Here is a 24,124-nt window from a genome sequence, read left to right as displayed (position 1 = left end):
GAGACAACCATGTAAAGCATGCACATTGTCTTTATTTGGTCTCAGGCAACACTGTACTGTATAACAGTGATCAAGCTGAACGGCCTTCTATAACAAATATGAATCTCAGTACAAGTTACTAATATACAATATGCTAAAAGATTCCTAAAAAGTTATAGTTCCCCTATAATTGCTACTTGAGGCATTTGATGTTTCCAAATTTCTGAGGCCACGTGCAACAGGGAGGTCAGGTCTCGGTTTGTTCTTCTAAAGTAAATATTTTCTCAGTTATAGCACCAAACAGTGGTTTCCTTGAATAATCTTTTGTTTTTGGTTCACTGAAAAATATTTCTGTGCTACCATTTTAGCATTACATCAGTGTTAACATAATGAGGCCTAAATATAGTGAATATATATATATATATATATATATATATATATATATATATATATATATATATATATATATATATATATATCTCACTGGCCTTATCTTATGAACCATTATTTTGCTTTCACTTTACATCAAACTGAAAGTGCAACAAAACGTATCAGATTAGTTGGTCTGTTGCAAGTCTTGACATGAAAAACCGAGATTCTGATAACAAACTAAGACTAACTGAACTGTGCAAAACCCTGAATGCATAGTACATAAAGGCTTCAGATTCCCATATTATTAATAACCTTTTCCACTGCAAAATGCTAACAATATGTAAAAACACTGTTAGCGACTGTCACAAAGACGGCCAGAGTGGGTGGCGTCAGACCAGAAGCAGGAATTCACAGACACAGACAGTGGTTGTGATGAGCTGAGTGCAATGGCTGCACTCAGCGTTTATTAACAAATAAAAGGTTTGAACAATGGAATACAAAACAGGACACGGCACTTGACGCCAAAATAAACAGACAGACAAAACGACTAGACACTAACACACAGGTGAAACGGAGACGAACAAACACGGTGAGAATACACTTATTATATTTATAATTACGCTGACGATTTTACTCCTTCTCTCTCACCCGTTCTCCACTCTCTGAACACCTAACCCTGACTGACTAAAAATGTGCCTATTTATACTGTTGTGCTGGGATTCAATTACTAATTAATTATTCACTTGAATCCCAGCACGTGAATTAATTCTGTGCAACCCCGTGCTCACATATTACATTTAACCAGCACGTGAAGTGATTTGTGCTCTCCTCGTGCCTAAATACAAATCTACACTTTAAATACACGTGAAACACAGACCCGTTTATATCCCGTGTACCAATCTATACACCAACATTTACACACGCAACATACAACACATAACACAAATGCACACAGGGGCGGGGCGCTTTGCCACATATACCCCCCCTTGTGCGCAGCACACATGGCCTCAACGGCCACCTCCCCCCTTAAAAATCCAGCAGTCCAGGACAAAGTCTCGGGCTGGGAAGGGAGGCTTCAGTGGGCCCATGGCTGGCCATGCTGTCAGCACCCCTGCCGGTAGTGGCACGGCTGACAGCCTGTTGGTCCCGTCCTGCAGCGAAAAAGCTGCGGGGCAGGTGGTCCCCCGACCTCCCCCTTCTTCGTAGCCGGCAGCTCCCTCCTGTGGGGCTCCGGCCACAAGAACTCCTGCAGCGAAACTGCTGCTGGGGAAAGTGGTCTCCAGACCTCGTCCCCCTTCTTTGTAGCCGGTAGCTCCCTTTGGTGGGGCTCCGACCACAGTACTGCCGGCAGCGAAGAAGCTGCAGTGGGAGCAGGTCTCCGGACCTCCCCCACGATCTCCGGCAGCGAAACTGCTGCAGTGGGAGCAGGTCTCCGGACCTCCCCCACGATCTCTGGCAGCGAAACTGCTGCAGTGGGAGCAGGTCTCCGGACCTCCCTCACGATCTCCGGCAGCGAAACTGCTGCAGTGGGAGCAGGTCTCCTGACCTCCCCCACGATCTCCGGCAGCGAAACTGCTGCTGGGGTTGGTGGTCTCCAGACCTCCTCCCCCTTCTTCGTGGCCGACAGCTCCCCTTTCTGGGGCTCCGGCCACCGTACTCCCCGTGGTGGAGGTATGGGAAGCAGAGACAGCTCCTGCTGTTCTGCTTCTGGCAGTGGCAGAGGCAGAGGCAGCTCCTCTGCTCCTGGAAGTGGCAGAGGCAGCTCCTGCTCCTCTGCTCCTGGAAGTGGCAGAGGCAGCTCCTGCTCCTTTGCTCCTGCCGGTGTAGGTGGCGGAGGCAGAGGCAGCTCCGGCTGCTCTGCCGATGTAGGTGGCGGAGGCAGAGGCAGCTCCTGCTCCTCTGCTCCTGGAAGTGGCAGAGGCAGCTCCGGCTGCTCTGCTCCTGCCGGTGAAGGTGGGAGCAGCGTGTAGTCTCCTGCCGATGGAGGTGGGAGCAGCGTGTAGTCTCCCCCTTTTTCAGGGGACTGGTGCTGCTCTGCCTCTCTTGTAGCGGACTGGTGCGGCTCTGCTTCTGAAGGGGAAACCAGCAGGCATTCTTCCTCTGCTGGTTGTGCTGGGGAAACCAGCAGGCATTCTTCCTCTGCTGGTTGTGCTGGGGAAACCAGCAGGCATTCTTCCTCTGCTGGTTGTGCTGGGGAAACCAACAGGCATTCTTCCTCTGCTGGTTGTGCTGGGGAAACCAGCAGGCATTCTTCCTCTGCTGGTTGGGCTGGGGAAACCAGCAGGCATTCTTCCTCTGCTGGTTGTGCTGGGGAAACCAGCAGGCATTCTACCTCTGCTGGTTGTGATGGGGAAACCAGCAGGCATTCTTGCTCTGCTGGTGAAGGTGGGAACAGCTGCCTCTCAGGCTTCGGATTCCCGCGGTCCCCCCGTCTGGGCGCTGGACGCTCGCGGTCCCCCCGTCTGGGCGCTGGACGCTCGCGGTCCCCCTGTCTGGGCGCTGGTTCCTCCTCTTCATACTGGGTGGGGCATATGGCTAACGTGTGCCCATAAGCCCCACAGCCAGGGCATAACTCTGCTGCGAGGTTCTTTAAAAAAACCTCCCAGCCATCATCCTCGACCTCCTCCCTTTTGGGCTGTGGACGCCCCGACTCCTCCCTTTTGGGCTGTGGACACTCGGGTTCCCCCCACTCAGGCGTAGGACGTTCGGGTTCCTCCCACTCAGGCGTAGGACGTTCGGGTTCCTCCCACTCAGGCGTAGGACGCTCAGGCTCCTCCCACTCGGGCTGTGGACGCTCAGGCTCCTCCCACTCGGGCTGTGGACGCTCAGGCTCCTCCCACTCGGGCTGTGGACGCTCAGGCTCCTCCCACTCGGGCTGTGGACGCTCAGGCTCCTCCCGCTCAGGTACTGGAGAGGGCAGCGACTGCTCCTCTCCCTCTTGCTCACTGGAAGGCATCCCTCCCATGTCTGCAGCTAGGTAACCCAGCACCACAATGGTGAGGTCACGAACGGATGCCGGGTTGTGCTGTTGCTCCCAGTCCTCCCATCGTTTCCCATCTCGCATCTGCAGTGCGTGAATAACCATGGGGAGGTCACTGGCGAAGTTCCCCTCGGGGTGCACCAGCCAGTCCCATATTTCCCGGGACGGTGGGGAACCCGGTGGCAGTGGGGGTAGAGGGGTGGCTACTGCCCCGTTGTGGCTGTCCTCCTCCCAGCCCGGCATGCAGGATGAGGGCTGCAGCTGTTGTTGTTGCTGCTGCTGCTTCTGCTGCTTCCTGCAGCTCTTTCTTCCCATCCTCGCTTTACTATTTTTTTTTTTTTTTTTTCACAAAACCCCCTCTCCTGGTCTGACGCTTGGAGGCGCTATTATCCCACGATGACACCACGTGTCACAAAGACGGCCAGAGTGGGTGGCGTCAGACCAGAAGCAGGAATTCACAGACACAGACAGTGATTGTGATGAGCTGAGTGCAATGGCTGCACTCAGCATTTATTAACAAATAAAAGGTTTGAACAATGGAATACAAAACAGGACACGGCACTTGACGCCAAAATAAACAGACAGACAAAACGACTAGACACTAACACACAGGTGAAACGGAGACGAACAAACACGGTGAGAATACACTTATTATATTTATAATTACGCTGACGATTTTACTCCTTCTCTCTCACCCGTTCTCCACTCTCTGAACACCTAACCCTGACTGACTAAAAATGTGCCTATTTATACTGTTGTGCTGGGATTCAATTACTAATTAATTATTCACTTGAATCCCAGCACGTGAATTAATTCTGTGCAACCCCGTGCTCACATATTACATTTAACCAGCACGTGAAGTGATTTGTGCTCTCCTCGTGCCTAAATACAAATCTACACTTTAAATACACGTGAAACACAGACCCGTTTATATCCCGTGTACCAATCTATACACCAACATTTACACACGCAACATACAACACATAACACAAATGCACACAGTGGCGGGGCGCTTTGCCACACCGACATACAGTGTATATTCTGCACAAAGCTTTGTATGCTGCCATAGGTCTCCGGGTATATTAAGGTCACCCATTACGACATCAGAGCTGTTAGAAGCAGTGTGTAAACCACAGTCATATACCCAGTCATTATACTATTTTTCCCAGGCAGTATCCCTGAGTCACTATTGCTGCGTTTACACTGCATCCTCGGACCTAAGCCAACTCAGGTCTGACTGATCGTGGAGATTCTTATCACATAGCGTTTACACTGCGGTTGTTCCCTGAGCCAGCTTAGGTCCGAATGCACGGGCATACCATGTCAATTTACCATACGTGCTCGGTGACATCTTAATGACCACTGAAGAGGTGACAAGTTTTCCCCTCCCCAAACCACAAAGGCGGAACAGGCAGAGTGGTATTACAAACAAACAATACAGTGTTGTGTTTTTTTTTGCTACTGTGCAGTTATTCATTTAGACAGCGGTTCCTGACCCATTTGTTATGTGGATTTCACCTTGAGTAAGATATGTAAATGTGCTGTTTATTACTGTAATAACAAAGACCCTTTTGTTTTCAAAAGCAGTCTAGTCTGTTTCTTCACCAATATTGTCTCACCTTGTATGTATACATAATTGTATGATGCATAAGTCCTTTATTTTTAGTTAAAATAGGCTAAGCAACCACAGGAATACCTGAGAGAAAAACATATTTACTGTATAAAATTGCAGTTAACAAATTGTATTTTTTCAAATTAGCCTTGTTACAAATACTACAACTGCAAATGAATAAATAACAATAATAATTTGTTATATAAGTACACTATCTAAATTTTTGTAATTATTCAGAACATTTCGTTCCTTTTTTAAAAAACGAAATGACAGGGACTGCAAAAAATTAAAACAATCTTTATTTAAAACTTAGAACATAACATATAAAACGCAATTGTGTAACAGATCAACGATAATACAAAAAGTGAAGCGAGGGGGTTGCGCAGATCCCCATTTTCTACAGTGCTTGAGAGACAACTTTCACAGCTAATGCCAGGTGTGTGGTGAGGCTGGCACCGGGGCAGGTGTACCTTCATGTTCTGGGTAAATTCCTGCGAGGGGTTTTTGTATAAATTTATGTTTTATAGCATTTTTTTTAAAGAATAATTCTCATAGATATACTCAAATATTACACTTTTGTTTCATTGACATCTACCGACGTCCATACAAACAGTTAATAAATTCAAATCTTCAGGACGCTTGTGTCTCAAGTCGCTCTTCTCTTTTTGTGACACTGCAATGGCACTGTAGCTTCTTCCTGTTTAGATTCCGTGGGGGAGGAGCCAAGAAGCACTTGCGTCGTGTGTGAGCCGACCTGAAGTCGGGTGAGTTTACACGGCCCTTTGGACAGACCTTAGCCGGCGTAGAGCCACGTCTTTAGTTGGCCATTTTTAGGACAGCTGACAGTTGGCTGTTTGCGTTTACACTGCACAAAAAAGACCTGAGATGGCCCTAAGCCGTCCTAAAAACGGCTAGTGTAAACGCACCATATATGCATATATACTATACATTGAATGAGTAGCAATGTTTCAATCTTCTGTGTAAATACCACCTAGGTCACACATTTTAAACTCATTGAATGCAGAGACACAACCAGGAGTTTGCTATTGGGTGTTAAACCAACCTACTGTTTGAATCTCCTGTAGCACGTTAACCCTTTAACCCTGCTGTACATAGACACTGAATGATTGGAATTCAATTGACATGCGAGCAAAACTGTTAACAAGAGAGGACTTCTTATTTTTCTATTGTAACATGCTTATTAATGCTCAAACTCAAAATGACAAACATCTCCTACCTTGGCTATAAATGTAAATTTGACATACAGACGCCTCAACATACCCCGATTCTCCCATACCAAGTTCACCACTGAATAAGTTCTCTGGTTATATACAAAAACTGAACTGGGACATACAGACAGATGGACAGCTGTAGGGCTCCCGAGTAGGGGAACCAGTAAAGGCACTCGCAGGATGTGCCCTATAGCCTGGAGATCGCTGGTTCGAATCCAGGCTATGTCACAGCTGACCGTGACCGAGAGTTCCTAGGGGGCGGCGCACAATTGGCTGAGCGCTGCCCGGGTAGGGAGGGCTTAGGTCGGCAGGGGAATCCACGGCTCACCGCGCATCAGCGACCCCTGTGGCCGATAGGGCGCCTGTGGCTCTGCAGCGGAGCCGCCAGATCTGTGTTGTCCTCCGGCACTATAGGTCTGGTAGCATTGCTGTGGATCTGCAGTGCGAAAAATGACGGCTTGGAAGGAGCACGTTTCGGAGGACGCGTGTTTCAGCCTCCGTTTCCTGAGTCGGCGGGGGGGTTGCGAGCGGTGAGCCGGGGATATAGATAATAATTGGGCATGCTAAATTGGGGTGAAAACCGGGGTAAAAATAATTGGTGACGACTAAATTTTAAAAAAAATAAAAAAAAAAAAATAAAAATAAAAAAAAAAAGATGGACAGTTGTAGAGACAGCCTCTGTAAACTCCCAGCAGCGATAATTGGAGCCGCTAACACCATGCATTATGTGTGCAGGTGTTCCCAAACTGTGTCCCGGGTGGGCCGCGGGAGCAATGACTTTCTATGTATTTTTTTCTATTAATAGTGAAAAGCAGGCGCCAGCGGCAGCTGTAACTGTAGAAAAATAAAGTGCAGCATGGCAGTATTGGTGGACTATCAATCAAAGCAGAAATTCACAAATCAGAGCGAACAGATTGCCTGTAGGCGGGATGTAGAGCGAGAGCTCTGACAATAGGGCAGTGTTAAGGTCTTGTGATCGCTCTGCTGGCAGATGTAAAAAGTGTGTTCAGTATTAATAAAATTACAATATGTCGAATCCGCTACCAAAGAATACGTCTTGCAAAGTATAAAGTACAAAAAAGGCAGCTACAGGAGTTTGAATGCATTTGTACCGTGGGCTCAGTTTTGAGGTGCTGGAATGTTTTTTTTTTCTTTTGTAGAAACGTTTACATACTAACTTTTGTACTTGATAACATTGACTTAAAAATTCAATTGATGCTTGTGGTGAATACGGTTTTGTGATTAATTAGCTATTAACATTTAAAATATTGAGTACTTTGATGTATGTTTCAATATTAACTAAATCAAGTTATTAATCAAACTGATACATCTTGTTACATACTGGTAATTGATTTATGAAAATGTTTGGATAAACTGCAATTTTATTGATTACTGGCTCATTCAAAGTTGTCTTAAAATAACGCTAGAATATGTTTTTTTTTGGAAAAGAATTATATTTTTTTGGAGGGGGATGTTGCAAGCCAACTGAATGTGATTTTGCAACTTGTACTTTGCACAGAGGAGTGGCGAAAAAAGTATCTTATGCAAGACTCTAGTTTCCTTCTGTATTGTGCGCATTCGTCTTTTTGTGCATGACAGTTCAGTGTGAGAGGTAACGGCTGGACGTTTTAGTTACACAGTGTTCAGAGATTAGGATTTAAGAGTTATGTTTTTGTGCATGTTGTATTGGTTTTACTCAAAAGTGATTCCTGTTCAGGGAGACATGCACTTCTTTCTTTTTTCATGGCCAAGAAAAATAACTGCATTTCTAAAATGTTCAATTATACAAATGTGCCTAATTTAAAGGTTTGATAAAAAATGTGTTTAGTTTTTGCAATTTATTTTATTTACTAAAATTAAATAAAATGTCACTCTGTGCACATTCCATCTTTCACAATATTTATTCAAATGAATAAAAGACAGTTTAGATTAGGTTTATTTATAATGTTACAGGTTTAAACATATAAAATGTTTTTAATTTGAGTGATAATAGTGTGACGCAGTGCCTAATGCAGCCGAACAGGTGGGCCTCAGGTGATACTGTGATACTGAGATTGTGATACTCCAGGTTTTGTATGGGCGCCTCCACTTTCTCTGTTGCTTGGGATATGTAGGTTGATAATAATACATTTCAGTGCTTCCTCTGCACTCTGCTTTTAAACGCCTGCCATCTAAGCTGCCAACTACGATAACTACTGTTTTTGTGATTTCTCTGTCTGGAGCCTGTTTGCTGTCTCCAAAACCACCAAGAAATGAGCACCTGTTTAAACAATGCATCCATGTGACTATCAGTTTTAAAGTAACATTTATTTTTAAACCAACACTTAACTGTGTCATTATAAACCTGGTAATTACTGCAGCTTTAAAACAAGTGTCTTATCTGATTCATACACGCTCTTTCATGAATAACATATATGAACCCTTTTTATAACCGTTTGTTATTAGCGGGTCTGACTCCCCCTTGGGAGTTCCACTTTAATACAACATTAGAAATAACACCAACTGTAATTTTTTATCCAGGATGAAAAATAAAAAAAAAGAACAGCAATGCCAGGATCTAGGACGCAGCTCTTTGAGCAAATCTTTGTTTTGTTTTTTTAAGGTATTCATTAAACAGAAAGCATTATGAAAATAAACTGTTGTACAAATAGCCAGACTTTGGCTTCTCGGGATTACTAAGGAAATAGAAAGCAGTTTTAAAAGTACATGTATAGTACACGTGGTGCTTGCATTACACTGGCTATGATTCTCATTCATAGAAAGAAATGGACTCTGACTAGGAATGTGCATGTAATTGTATGTAAATGTTGGGCAGCTAACCCAAGCCCATACAGCAAGGGTTTCATTTCTTTATGGCTTTCAATTGAGTGCACTACTGTATCTTCAACTACTATTTTGTAGCCAAAGAATAACATTATTCTAACATTTTGCTATTGTTTTTTAATTCAATTTTGTCAATAGTTCTTGTGAAGGATTAGGGACAATTGAACCGACTACAATTTTTGCGCTTTTGATTCTGTTTTTTGTTTTTTTTTGTTGATTTAAAATGCATATCAGCGCTTAAACCGCAACTTCTCAGTGTCGGAGTCTCTTTCCCTGCCGATAACACCTGGGCCCACAACACTATCCTGTTACACTGTCCAATTATGTTCCCTCATTGTAGCATCTCCTCACAACACCAAAGGAAAACTGAAGGTCAGTGGGCATCCTTCGATCCCACTGCCAAGCCAATCAATCAGTATTTTATCAATTCGACTCCACAGTCAGATCCCAGCCAAGATCGACAACTTGGCACAGTCAGGACGCACAGCTAACTTTATGACTGACCTTGCACACCATGCAGTGTCCTTACCAGGAGAGCTACATGGGGACCTGTTGTTACTTTTAAAACAGTCGGCTACACAACTCATCATCAAGTAGAAATTGGGCTTGGATTTTCACCAACTACTAAACTTACTGAGATATGGCCTAGCTGTATGACTGAGCACTTAAAATTCTTGGCTGTTCATTAGTTCACTATTTACTGTTTGCATTAGCCTTTGTTTTGCCATGTAGAAAATGGTGAAAGCTGTGAAAGGGAGAGAATGAATCTGAACTGTAAATCAACCTCCCGACCAGGAAAGACGCTAAGTAAGGTTGGTGGTACACCTTCACAGGGAAGGGCCGACTTGATGGTTGGACGAAACCGGGAAGTCGGCCATCTTGGTAAAAGGGCGTAGCTGTAAGACTGCTGAACAGCTCTATTGATATCAGCTGTGTTGTGATTGGATAGAGTGTGGCGCTATACTGATCACAGGGAGTTCAGCAGGTCCCTTACGCTGAGATAGTAGGAAGCCGGAGCGCTGTGTGTGTTTGTTACTGTTTTGTGTAAGCTGACGGAGATGGATTTGGGAGCTGCTCTGACATATCACTTCAAACTGGACCAGCACTCTGAGCACAGTCACTTACACACCTTACACTGTGATTATTGTTTTATTATTTTGGGAACATTTTTGTTTGGTACTGCAAGTGCAAGCACAGTGTTTGATCCCCAATACCATTGCTGGTAGAGGGGGCAGTTCTTTTTCATAAAAACGGGACAATTATTGTAAATACACCTTCTTTGTCAACATTTACCACACCACTCACATAGCCTAATAAACCTGTCCCAATAAATATGGGATCACATTTTAATTATTCCACTGCTATCCTAATCACAGCTTTAAAGAACTGCCTAAAAACAGAAAAAAAACAATGATAAATATCAGTGATGTTTAGGCAATTCTGAGCATTATTAGCATGAGCTAATTACAATCACCATATGATATTCATTTTGTTAGCTTTTGTATAACTTTCATGCATAAAAACATTCTTTAATCCATCAAAATTAAAAGAAAATCTTTAAATTGTGAATAGGGCCATTACATAAAATATTGTAATCATTTATCGATATTGTGGCTATGCTGTATACTATACAATGGGCTAAGTCAATTATTACATGATTAATTTATTATAGTAAGACATTATCTCATCAAACCAAAAACATTCCAAATATCTCCACAGACATCAGCTGATCATAATTCTAGTGTTAGTGACAAAGAAAGCTGTAGTTCCTTTGCGATACATTTCACTTTTGTAAAACTGAGGTTTTACTTATAGTATAGTGTTTTCATGTGCAAAATACAGTAAATGTTTAGTTTTTTTTTTAATGTTTTTTTTTTTTTTTTTGCTTTACATTTTTAAATATATCTGCTGCGTCTTTTGAAGTTAAAACTCAAACAGACATGCCTACCCGTCCATGAATAGAAAACAGTAATCACCATCAAGTGGCACTTTTAACTGAGCACCTGGAAGCATTACTAAAAGCAATACATTATTTATAATACTAGCTGGACTCACACAATCATAATAAAACAAGGAGAACCTTTTGTATCTCATACTGCCAAACCTTTTCAGTCATTCCAAGATGTTTCACACAAGCCGGTGTGTAGAATTTTTTTGGTTGTTTTAATAGAATTGCCATGCTGTAAAATCTCACTTTTCTACATGAAAACTAGGAATAGATGTTAAGTTAAACACAATACACTATGCTTATGCATACACCTTTTAGAAATGAGCGCATATGAACATTATCTTCCCAGCTCTCCCTTTGTAGCTGTGCCTAATGGTGCTGCAGTAAATATAGTAACAGTAACAGATAACATTAAGAGTAAGCCATGTAACTTCTATACTAACCCGTATCCCCCTTGAAAGCAGACTCCTCATTGTGAATGTTGATTTCCTTCTTATTTTAATGAAGATTTTTAATGAAGATATTTTCCAAACACGACTGCCAAAACTCTAAGCAAAGAAAACATGCAGTGCAGGCTACAGAGACTGACTTCAGAGTTCTGTGTGTAGTTTAGGCCAACTCCCTTTGGGAAAAAAAACTCTGCATACCAGACCTTGTCAATCAGTGACTTGCAACCTATTGGAGAAAGTTCATGCTCCACCCTCAAGCACATGGCTCACTGTACTAGTTTAGGATCACAATAACTGGAATCAGTATTTGCAAATATTTCCTTTAAGCTGAATTGTGCCGTCCTAGACTATCTGTACTGTAGCCGTACAATGGTTTCTTTCTTCATGGGTATAAAAAGTAGTGTTGCTGCTTTCGAATTGAACTGAACACTAATAAATATGCCAGGCTTGTGTCTCCTTTGAATGCAGAAACCACAAGGCAAGCATTTACAATATACTGAAGGGAATGTACTACATTTCAGTTCACGGATATATATATATATATATATATATATATATATATATATATATATATATATATGAATGGTTGGCTTAATAGCTCTTTCTAATTTTAATGTATTAACATTTTCTTTTTTTTTTTAGTTGTATCATAGGTGAGATAATGGGCCCTATTTTCTTCTGTGCTATAATCACAACATTACTTATTTAATTTACAAAGGTCAAAAATGATGCTACTGTATCGTCACACGTTCTCTAAATACACCTGTTTCAGATTTTCTTTTTACTTTTAAATTACATTTATTTTAATTTGCTCTTTATTCCTCTGTTTGTACTAGAATGCTGTACAATTCCAATAAAAAAAAACTCCCTTTACGGGACTGATCCAAAGTACTATGATGAAGTCAAACTTATTTATGTTGTTGGCAGACAAAACAGCACTGTCTGCTTTCCTGTCCCTGAAATTCTGTAAACTATTTTGCGTTCATGGAAAGACTGTGGCTCAGATCCAGACCGAGGCCCACACAATGCTTGAATTCAGAAAAACGATGGCACCTCTCTCAGCGACACTTTCAAATGTAGACAAGAGGAAACAAAAAAGTTAAGGTAGCGTACAACAGCTACAGATGAAGCTATAGCTCTTCTTGCTACATTTCAATTCTCACAAGAACCTATTGAATGCTATAATGTAACAGGCATTAACAAAACCAGAGGACATTTTTACTGTGCAGCTCGCTTCAATGTGGTAAAAAGAACCATGCATAGATAATATGTCTTGCTTTTCATGGTACTATTGTCTGTATTTAAATGTAATATGATTCACACAGGATGAGCCAACACAGATGTGACATTCCAACCACTGTAGCATCTTGTTATATTGATGATACTGAACCAGCCATTTTCAGTAATATTTCCTTCAACTATGGCTAATTCTTACCAATAACGGTCCATAATCTGTGGCACAGAAGTTGCAATGTATTACCGCGTTTATGTTTCCTATTCACAAACCTGCCTTTCACACTTATTATTTATTTAAACCATTAAAAAGATGGCTTGGATTTTATTGTAATGTTTGAAAACATTCTTTAACCTCTTGCTCATGAGTAAAAAATGCTGTTGTACATTACAAACACAGGACCACCTGTACATTTCAAACGCAGGCCTCATACTACCTGGTACCATACGAAACCATAAACCTCTCCTAGAAAATAGATCCCAATCAATCATTAACTCAGCAAACATTTACACAAGATTAATCAATTTCAAAAGAAGCAATCGTGGTGCACTTAAACACTTCCTACAAGGCCATTTGCAAATATTATCAGGTTAAACATGAAAATACATAATGATAAATAGCCCAGCACTAAATGTACACACATTTTTGTCTCTAGTTGATGAGTAAGCGTGTTAAAAAAAAAAAAAAGCATAATCATAAATTCATATTTTAAGTGTGTTTCAGCCGCAGAGATTGAGGTCTGTTTCACATACAGTCAAAAATGAATACATGTTTTGTGATTGATACGATTTGCCGTATTAGTCCAGAGATTCTAAATAAAATGTTGAAGTTAATAACTTTTATTGGACAACATACACGTTCAACCTTTCAAGTCCACACGGTCCCTTCTTCCAAATAAAAGGCAGGGCTTGAAACTCACACTAGCCCTGAACTTAAGGATACTACTGAAATTACCAGGTGCCAGGTATTTGAACAGTCAGACCCCTGCTAAATCTGCTTCTGATTATTAACACTTAACCAAATTTCAAAAAATGGTAACTGCATATCAATGAAATACATATTCAATGCTATGCTTGAAAACCATTGTATACTTAAGTGAAACATATAAACCTAGACACTGCAATTTTAAAGCGCCTCATGCCCTCTTGTGGCAAAAGCATGAAACAGCACTCACTGTTCAAGTCTGAGATTAGTTTGTTAAAATGATGGGTTCATTGGCAGCACAAGTGCCTCTGAATTAGCACTTGCGAATTACTGTTCATCTTTTGTTTGGTTGGGTATCCCTGACGGTCGTATCGATGTGGTGCCTTACCTTTGCATTATGTATCAGTACTTGCATCATCTTGTACTTAGCTGCTCCACACTTTGCTGTATTCTACTACTGCTCTTAATTATAACTATTTTCTGTATCCTGTACTTGATTTTACTCTTAAAGGTAACCGTATTCACATTTTTTGTAATTATTCTTATTTGAAATCATTCTTATCCATTTATTGTATGTAATACTTAATGGAATTTACTCTTATAAGCAAATACTTTTACTATAAGTTCAACTGCTGTTAGTTGAATTCGCTCTTAAATGTAATTATTTACTGTACTCTTTATTTTGCTCTTATTTGAATTTACTCTCATTTTCTACTGATTTTATTGTATTTTATAACTGCTCTTACTGGTAATGTAATATTTTGTAATGTGATACTTTGTATTGTGATATTTTGTAGCAACTGATAAGGGCTTCTGCTGATAAATAAATCAGCATCCCACCTCAGCCACTGACAATGATTGTGTGATCCTGAGCAAGTCACTTAATCTCCTTGTGCTCCATCTTTCGGGTGAGACGTAGTTGTAAGTGACTCTGCAGCTGATGCATAGTTCACACACCCTAGTCTCTGTAAGTCGCCTTGGATAAAGGTGTCTGCTAAATAAACAAATAATAATAATAATAACCAACCATTGTTTCATAACTTTTATTAAAGATGCTGGTCTTTTTGAAAATTGTCTAGTGTTATTTCTTCTCGTAGAGGCAGTTGTCATATTGCTCAAGTATATATAGCTTTAAAATTGGTAAGTTCCAAGGCATTTTACATATGTTATTTTTTCAGCCGATAATCATGATTATCGTGATAATTTACAGCCGATAATTGATAACTGAAAATGTCATTATCGTCCAACCCTAATATATATATATATATATATAACTGCAAGTCCATAGTTATTCCTTTTGAACTTTGACATACTGTAGTGTTATTGCACAGTGAGGCAAACAGAAAGAAATGTTTTGAGCATGAAGAACTGCACAGATAATTCATCAGCCTGTTTAGATATCAACAAAACACCTGCATCATTGTATCCATAATTCTCTCCTCACCTTCCTCCGCCCTTCCCCCGTTCAAGATATACTCTGTGGAAAAGACTGTAATCAGTCATCACGAGGAGTATTTATTGCCCTTAGTATACAGCAGCATGTGTGACTGTGTAGACACTGTATCAAATAAAATGTGTTCAGCTGCAAGGCTATTGTAACTATATGCTGTTTATTTATTTTACACAGATATATCATCATAAGTTTAAACATAATGAGGCATTTCTTGATTAGCCGTTGGCTAATTCTTACCTGGGTCCCGACTCCTTAGCATCAACTGACCTGCATTCTTGAGCAACGTGGACGTTTCATTACCTCGTGGTCATACAGTGTATTTACCTGTTTAATTTTTTTTTTTTGTGTTTACCAAGATAGTTCCACTAAACCAGATTAATCTTTAGTTAACCCTGTTATATATTGCCTTATAGCTTAAAACAAATATTTAACTGTTATTAGTGTATCCGTCTCCTTTTTAAAACAAAATGAATACCGTATGGTACAAGTTTAGTCTGGGATGGGTGCCAGTTCTTATTTGGAATTGGGGTTGCACATTTAAGACTGCAAAAAATATACTGATGTTACTGTGTGTGTTGTGTTGTCAAGGTAGAGCATTAGACTAGGGCTGTCCGTTAAGCCTCAAAAATGGAAATCGATTAATTGGGCACACAAAATATAATCGTTCGAATAAATATCAGTGATTGTACCGCCCACATACACTCTGTCAAAAATACATTTGATAACTATAATGAACACGTTCATACTTAGAAAAAAACCCGAAAAAACACGCACTTAGCTAGACTATATATTTGCGCTTTGTTGTCCTTGTTTTGGACTACAGTCTGATCGTGGATGTGATGTGTTTAGTTGGACTTATTTTTTGATCTGTGATTGTTGTGATCTTACTAATGTTTTTTTTTTATGCTGACGTAGAACTGTATCACTAGTGTTTGTTTATATGAATATAAGATGCGAACCACCCTTCCCCTTCCTTCGGCTCACACATTGACATACTGAAACAGTTAAACAGTTTGGGAACCGGAATCGGACTCAAAATACCCGTTCCAATGACAGATACCCAGTTTGGACCCGATTCCAAAAATCTCCTCAAATGCACATCATTCGTTTTATCAGCTGTGGATGGCACTGATTGTACTTACATCGACTAGATGTGGTCATCAATCAGGAAACCCAGACAGAGCACGCAGCCCGGTTTGAAAAACACATCGTAAAAAAACATACAAAACAGTATTATTTCGAAACTCCAAAGAAGTGCAAACTATATACAGTCAGTTTTCATCAATGTGCACAATTCATTTACATGTTGTTTGCCCTCTGGATCCAAGGCAGCGCGCTTTTTGTTTACATCGAATATACAGAGGCGCGTACTTAGAAAGTATTTTCAAAACTGATTCGCTGGTAGGATGGGACCAGCAAATCAGATGCTAGTTAACACGTGCAGGAAAAGAAGAGCACGCCCACTGCTTGTCTGGCAGAAATACTCTAAATAGCAAGTCAGGGTGCGTTCGGTGAGGTTTAGCTGATAGACTTAAATAATGTTATTAACTATGCACGTTACAAAATGTAATTATTTAAATCGATTATCCAGTATTTATATCGGTGTATGTAATGAGTAATGAGGAATGGAATCGATTGAAAAAACGATTTTCGATTTTATCATAGCAGCCCTATTGTTGACCTGCCCGTTTTTCTCCTAGATTATAAATACTTTTTACTGTGTATGAAGTTATTTCACTTTTGACTGAAGGTAGATTCAAAACCTGGCCTCCAGGAACTTGGATGTCAATGCCCAGCAACATGTTAAAAAACTGCATTCCACACTGTTGTGCTTAAAGATGGCTCTAAGCTTAAACACAAAACAAACAAACAGGACAGCATTCTTACAGCAGCTGAGACAGTCCCCCTCTGCAAAGAGGAAGCCACGGAGGTGGTGGGCTGATCTGTGACTAGCACGTCTAGAAAGTACAATAAAAGTGTATTTTCTGATAAAAACAAGGTGGGGGGTCCAGCAAATCAACATCACTTTCCCATAAAACAGAAAGAGACTTTTTCCTCTATGTGATTGCTTCATGTCAAATCCTTAAAGACAATATTTGCTTAGCTTCCTTTTTGCCACACCTACAGTATTGACAGAAATGTTACTCTCCTATTTAATATCTCCATGTTTGAAGTTTGCCAGATGATAATAAACTAACAGCAGTTTAATGCAGGAAAGGTAAATGAAGAATGCAGATATAAGCGGTTTCTTAGGTTTTGCTGATAATTATTAGTTTGACATCTGTTTTTAAAACCATTCCCAAAACAAACAGTATCTTTTAAATGCTGTGCATTGTCTTTCTGATTCTCAGTTTAGGCGTGTCAAGCAGGATTACCTGTGGTTCCTACACAGACTCTGGGAAGATCTATGGAAAGGCAGAGGCTGGTACCTTGCTCTCCTCGCTCCAGACCACTGTACAGCATAGTATGGGTCTCCTGCACATGCTGTTCCAGACCTGGTTTATTTTAATTTGCATGCATTATCTTATTTACCCCATAGGGGTCTGTCTTGGACAGATTGTTACCCTGTAACACACATGCTTTCATTATTTACAATTTGATGTTAAACCCTTAGTATAAATCTGACGCATTTTACATGCAGGTTACCGAATTCCTTTTGGTTGGAATTGGTTTGCTATCTATTTAATACCTAAAAATATATATAAAAATGACAGGTCCATGAGTTGAATTAATGGCAAGTGAATGGGCTGGTCTTTTCAAATACTAGACAACACATATAGAAAGGGTTGGCTGTTATTGTTCATGCACCACGGAGATAGTCCTTTTTATAGTAGATAAGGAGCTTGCTACATTTACCAACAAAATTTGCATGTGACAACACAGGAAACTTCACAAGGCCACAAACAGCTCTACAGTCTGGGATTCGATTTCATCAGCTTTGAAAACTACAATCTACATATATATATATATATATGGAAAACATTGGACACCTTTGTAATCTAGATGATATGATTATCATATTAAGTTATTCTCTTAAAGCACTTTACAGCACGGGTAGCCAGAAAAAAGTGTGTATATATATATATATACAGACGTGCTCAAATTTGTTGGTACCCTTACAGCTCATTGAAATAATGCTTCATTTCTCCTGAAAAGTGATGAAATTTAAAGCTATTTTATCATGTATACTTGCATGCCTTTGGTATGTCATAGAATAAAGCAAAGAAGCTATGAAAAGAGATGAATTATTGCTGATTCTACAAAGATATTCTAAAATGGCCTGGACACATTTGTTGGTACCCCTTAGAAAAGATAATAAATAATTGGATTATAGTGATATTTCAAACTAATTAGTTTCTTTAATTAGTATCACACATGTCTCCAATCTTGTAATCAGTCATTCAGCCTATTTAAATGGAGAAAAGTAGTCACTGTGCTGTTTGGTATCATTGTGTGCACCACACTGAACATGGACCAGAGAATGCAAAGGAGAGAGTTGTCTGAGGAGATCAGAAAGAAAATAATAGACAAGCATGGCAAACGTAAAGGCTACAAGACCATCTCCAAGCAGCTTGATGTTCCTGTGACAACAGTTGCAAATATTATTAAGAAGTTTAAGGTCCATGGAACTGTAGCCAACCTCCCTGGGCGCGGCCGCAAGAGGAAAATCGACCCCAGATTGAACAGAAGGATAGTGCGAATGGTAGAAAAAGAACCAAGGATAACTGCCAAAGAGATACAAGCTGAACTCCAAAGTGAAAGTACATCAGTTTCTGATCGCACCATCCGTCGCTTTTTGAGCAAAAGTGGGCTCCATGGAAGAAGACCCAGGAGGACTCCACTTTTGAAAGAAAAACATAAAAAAGCCAGACTGGAATTTGCTGAAATGCATATTGACAAGCCACAATCCTTCTGGGAGAATGTCCTTTGGACAGATGAGTCAAAACTGGAGCTTTTTGGCAAGTCACATCAGCTCTATGTTCACAGACGAAAAAATGAAGCTTTCAAAGAAAAGAACACCATACCTACAGTGAAACATGGAGGAGGCTCGGTTATGTTTTGGGGCTGCTTTGCTGCGCCTGGCACAGGGTGCCTTGAATCTGTGCAGGGCACAATGAAATCTCAAGACTATCAAGGCATTCTGGAGCGAAACATACTGCCCAGTGTCAGAAAGCTCTGTCTCAGTCGCAGGTCATGGGTCCTCCAACAGGATAATGACCCAAAACACACAGCTAAAAGCACCCAAGAATGGATAAGAACAAAACATTGGACTATTCTGAAGTGGCCTTCTATGAGTCCTGATCTGAATCCTATCGAACATCTATGGAAAGAGCTGAAACTTGCAGTCTGGAGAAGGCACCCATCAAACCTGAGACAGCTGGAGCAGTTTGCTCAGGAAGAGTGGGCCAAACTACCTGTTAACAGGTGCAGAAGTCTCATTGAGAGCTTCAGAAAACGTTTGATTGCAGTGATTGCCTCTAAAGGTTGTGCAACAAAATATTAGGTTAAGGGTCCCATCATTTTTGTCCATGCCATTTTCATTTGTTTTATTATTTACAATATTATGTTGAATAAAAAATCAAATGCAAAGTCTGATTTCTATTAAATATGGAATAAACAATGGTGGATGCCAATTACTTTTGTCAGTTTCAAGTTATTTCAGAGAAAATTGTGCATTCTTCGATTTTTGTGGAGGGGTACCAACAAATTTGAGCATGTCTGTGTATATATATATATATATATATATATATATATATATATATACATATATATATATATATATATATATATATATATATATATATATATATATTCTAAAAGAAACTTTGAAAAGCCAATAAAAGTCTTTCTCAGTGTGTTCAAGCTTTGGTGTTTGTTTACTCTGTTGCCCTTGGGAATATGCTTGTATTTTGTGCAGGTAGGACAGAAGACTCTTTGTGAGACATATTGCAGGTATCTCTACCTGTTGTTCCTTCTTATATCAAGTGGATATTGCGATGCCGTAGGGATTTCATTCTTTATATGAAACACCCACTATTGTGTGAAGTAAATGACAAACGCTCTGACTCTGATCAAGTTAGATTTTACAAACTCCTCTTTTAATAGATTTTAATACAAACATCACTTTTGTGCAATGCTCTTCTGCCCCTTAATCACTCGGCCCTGCCCTCTACCTGGTGAGTGTATTCACCGTGCAAATCTGTGCAGGTACAGTGGTTACTTGATAATTATTTCAGGAGGTAATAGATTTGGAATGCCATTAACAAATATGCAGCAATAATTGATTACCGGTACCTGAACAAACTATGGCCTGGTGCCAGTTAGTTCTGGTAATAGAGGTTGTACAACAATGTATCTTCTTGGAGTAATGCAATCCTTATAAAACTTTACTGTTGTACACCATGGCTAAAAACATAGCAAGCATAGTTAAAGCATTTTCATTTAGAAATACCAAAAGAAACTTTGAAAAGCCAATAAAAGTCTTTCTCAGTGTGTTCAAGCTTTGGTGTTTGTTTACTCTGTTGCCCTTGGGAATATGCTTGTATTTTGTGCAGGTAGGACAGAAGGCTCTTTGTGAGACGTATTGCAGGTATCTGTTGTTCCTTCTTATATCAAGTGGATATTGCGATGCTGTAGGGATTTCATTCTTTATATGAAACACAATGAAGCACAATTAGACAAACGCTCTGACTAAAATTCTTGAAGACATATGAGAATGTATTTTATCGAAACATTTGTTACTGAATTTAAAGCAAGGAAGCATGGTGTGTGTGTGTGTATGTATATATATATGACCCTGTCATGGCCAGCCCAATCTCCAGACCTGAACGCCAGGAATGTCATAAAGTCATCCAACATCAATGTGAAAGACTGGTGGAGAGCATGCCAAGACGCATGAAACCTGTGATTGAAAATCAGGGTTATTCCACCAAATATTGATTTCTGAACTCTTCCTAAGTTAAAATATTAGTATTGTGTTGTTTACAAATGAATATAAACTTATTTTCTTTGCATTATTCGAGGTCTGACAACACTGCATCTTTTTTGTTATTTTGACCAGTTGTCATTTTCTGCAAATAAATGCTCTAAATGACAATATTTTTATTTGGAATTTGGAAGAAATGTTGTCAGTAGTTTATAGAATAAAACAAAAATGTTCATTTTACCCAAACACATACCTATAAATAGTAAAACCAGAGAAACTGATAATTTTGCAGTGGTCTCTTAATTTTTTCCAGAGCTGTATATATATAAAATGTACCAATTTCGAACTTCCGCTTACCAACAACTGTTAAATATATCCAGCAGCTAAATCCACAGTGCAAATAAAAACTACAAAACTTAATGTTGCATAAAAACAGATAGGGGGATGCTGTTGACTTCTGGGTGTGCAAAGTTCAGTACAAAGGCAAACTTTTTTAATTAAAAACATTAAATTACCCATGTATGTTCCAGTGTTCCACATAATACAATTTGAGACTTATTTCATTAAAGCAGAGGTAATACTATGATAAATGAAAATAATAATAATAATAATTCCGATGAAACCACTCATAGCAGCGTACGTACAGCCATGAAATCTGCTTTCAAAATGGACACACTGCACTGACAGGCATAGTTCACTCTTTCTGCCTGTCTCGTGAAGCTTTTTCTCGCGAAAGGAGAGACAAATCTGTCAGGTCACAACAAAAACATTTCACTTTAATTTAAGGGAATCTAACGTTTAGTTACACCGCCACACAGTAAAATCGCTACCGTTTAAATAAGACACATCTTGTAACAGGAAGTTGCATTAAACTATGAAGATTGGCAGGTATTTTCTTAAAATGTGTACACCCAAAGCAGGTTCCCTAACTTGGTGTGTAATTAGAAATGAATTTAACTCACCTGTTCCAATTACAGTAGGTCAATTGACAACTTCAACATACATGCTACACAGCTGATGAAAAGAATGGCAAATCCGTCACAGAACAGCGTTTGCGTCAATTTCAAAGTAACACCGCCCAGAACTTTGAGGTATAAGATAGCACTTCAGGGAAGTCCAGCCATCTAAGAATGATACCAAGATAAGTGTTTGTAATAGTGTCATTCTGCAGTTCATTTTCTTATTGACAGTTTCATCTGTAAAAATAAATACATGAACACACATGTTTGCAAATACTATATTCGACGGGAACGTCTCGTTTAAGGACAGGACTCGTTATATATTATATACCAGGTACAGCGTAAAAAAAACGCTTTTGTTTTGTTATTTTGTTATTCAAAATGTGTATATATGCTTTAATTGAGAAATACCATTAAGTTATAATGATTACTTTAGGACAGAAAGCAAGTGCATCTTAAACAAGTTAAATAATAATAACAGTAACAATAATACTACGACTACTATAATAATAATAATAATAATAATAATAATAATAATAATAATAATAATAATAATAATAATAATAATAAATAATAATAATAAAATAATAATAATAATAATAATAATAATAATAATAATACATTGTAGTAGTTTGTTGCGCGCCTTCAGTTATTTGCCATCTGTGTGAAATGGAATGTATTGAGTGCATATGAATCAATGATGTGAGCTGCACAGAACATGACTACTTGTTTATTCAGACGTGCAAAAGTCAACTGATCAATTATTTATATACACCATGTTTTTCTTTTGTTCATAAATGCACTTGAAACGGATTCATGTAACCAGATCACCTCGGATGTACTTGCATGTCTCCCTACAGAAAGCTTGAAAGAGTACTGGAATACCATTTCAATCATGACTCGTACCTATATGCCATAGTCAGTGCTATTATTTCCCTAAGTATACAGAGCCATTGCATTGACACAATTGATTCTTAGTTTAAGCTGATTCCTTTCCATTTTCACTGGTGTGAAGAGGAACTACCATTTCTATTACACTTTCCTTTCCTATGTTAAAAACTTTGGTTTATATGTGGGGCTAAAAAAAACAATTGGAAAAATAAAGTACCCCTTTTTTCATTTGACAACCTGCAGTTAAAACTTACCTTCAGGGAATGTGCACAAACCTGTATGTCAGGTAGGTCTGATTTCTGATAAAATGAATGTCACAGAGCAATATACGAACATGCTTTTGACACTGGCTGTCCTTTTCTGTCTGACATAGTTTTATATGCTGCATATTTGCTTGTTTTCTTAATTTCTAACTGTAACATGTTGGATTTTAAAGGGTTCATCCAATAAAGAAACACGTGAAGCTGAGATTGTCACAGGTGTTGTTTTAATTAACACGGTAATGCTATTTTGGTCCTTCTGCATCTTCTTAGATGTTTTTGTATACATTTTGGTGAGGCACAGATGAATGGTAACAAACACAGTTGAAGGAAATAAACTACATTATTAGGGTCATTCAAAAAATGGTGACACATATGCGCTGATTGTGTCCGTCCGTTTCTCTGCCACACTCTGCATGGTATGTGCCTGCACTGGTTTATAGTAAACTGAAGCAAGTATATACTGTACTTACACAGCTTTAATATCCACAGTATTACTTCATAACCAATCTCTGTTCAAAAGAACAGATACAACAAGATTTGTTTATGAGTAACTAAAATGTTTTTAAACATGAATATCAGATAACTAGTACACTCACAAATTGCAATACCCTAAAAGGGAATATTGATAGTCTCCCCTAGACTTTAGTCAGACTATAGCCTACAAGAGTGTACTATTAGGCTACAGGCATTGTTTGAATGCCTATAGCCTAAGAGAGTTTGGCATTCAAACAAAGCCCTTCCTTTTACATGAAATGGAGAGGTGAAGCACTTGTGTTCCACCCCCTGTAAATTAAAGGTATACACACATGTGCTAGCCCTTTGAATATATAGATTTACCTACTTTCTGTTTGCTTCAGGGTCTTTTTCACCTTTCTCCCAATCATTGTGTAAATACACCCATCAGGTAGAGGGCAGGGCCAAGTGATTAAGGGGCAGAAGAGCAATGCACAAAAGTGATGTTTGTATTAAAATCTATTAAAAGAGGCGTTTGTAAAATCGAACTTGATCATCCACTTTTTTCACCCATTTCCCTTTTTAGGCCATCCAAACCTTATAAAGTGGTGTATGGCGCCATCTAG

The 24,124-nt window shown here is 39.4% G+C and overlaps 1 protein-coding gene across 4 annotated transcripts in view; it reads right to left on the bottom strand.

Moving 5' to 3' along the window:
* LOC117423083 (phospholipase D1-like) overlaps positions 1–22,001 on the bottom strand; it is a 72,672-nt gene extending 50,671 nt beyond the window's left edge. For 2 of the 4 annotated variants that reach the window (XM_034038508.3, XM_034038511.3), the window contains exon 1: positions 11,390–11,573. The gene's annotated coding sequence lies outside the window, so the exon portion shown is untranslated. Of the gene's footprint in view, positions 1–11,389; positions 11,574–16,148; positions 16,354–21,894 lie in introns of those variants that run through there. The other 2 variants (XM_034038509.3, XM_034038510.3) reach the window with 2 other exon arrangements.
* Between the last annotated feature and the right edge of the window lie 2,123 nt (positions 22,002–24,124).

Source organism: Acipenser ruthenus, chromosome 17 (genome assembly GCF_902713425.1).
Source record: "Acipenser ruthenus chromosome 17, fAciRut3.2 maternal haplotype, whole genome shotgun sequence".
Taxonomy (NCBI): domain Eukaryota; kingdom Metazoa; phylum Chordata; class Actinopteri; order Acipenseriformes; family Acipenseridae; genus Acipenser; species Acipenser ruthenus.
Note: the sequence above shows the minus strand (reverse complement) of the source record. Positions and strands in the feature narration are given on the sequence as shown.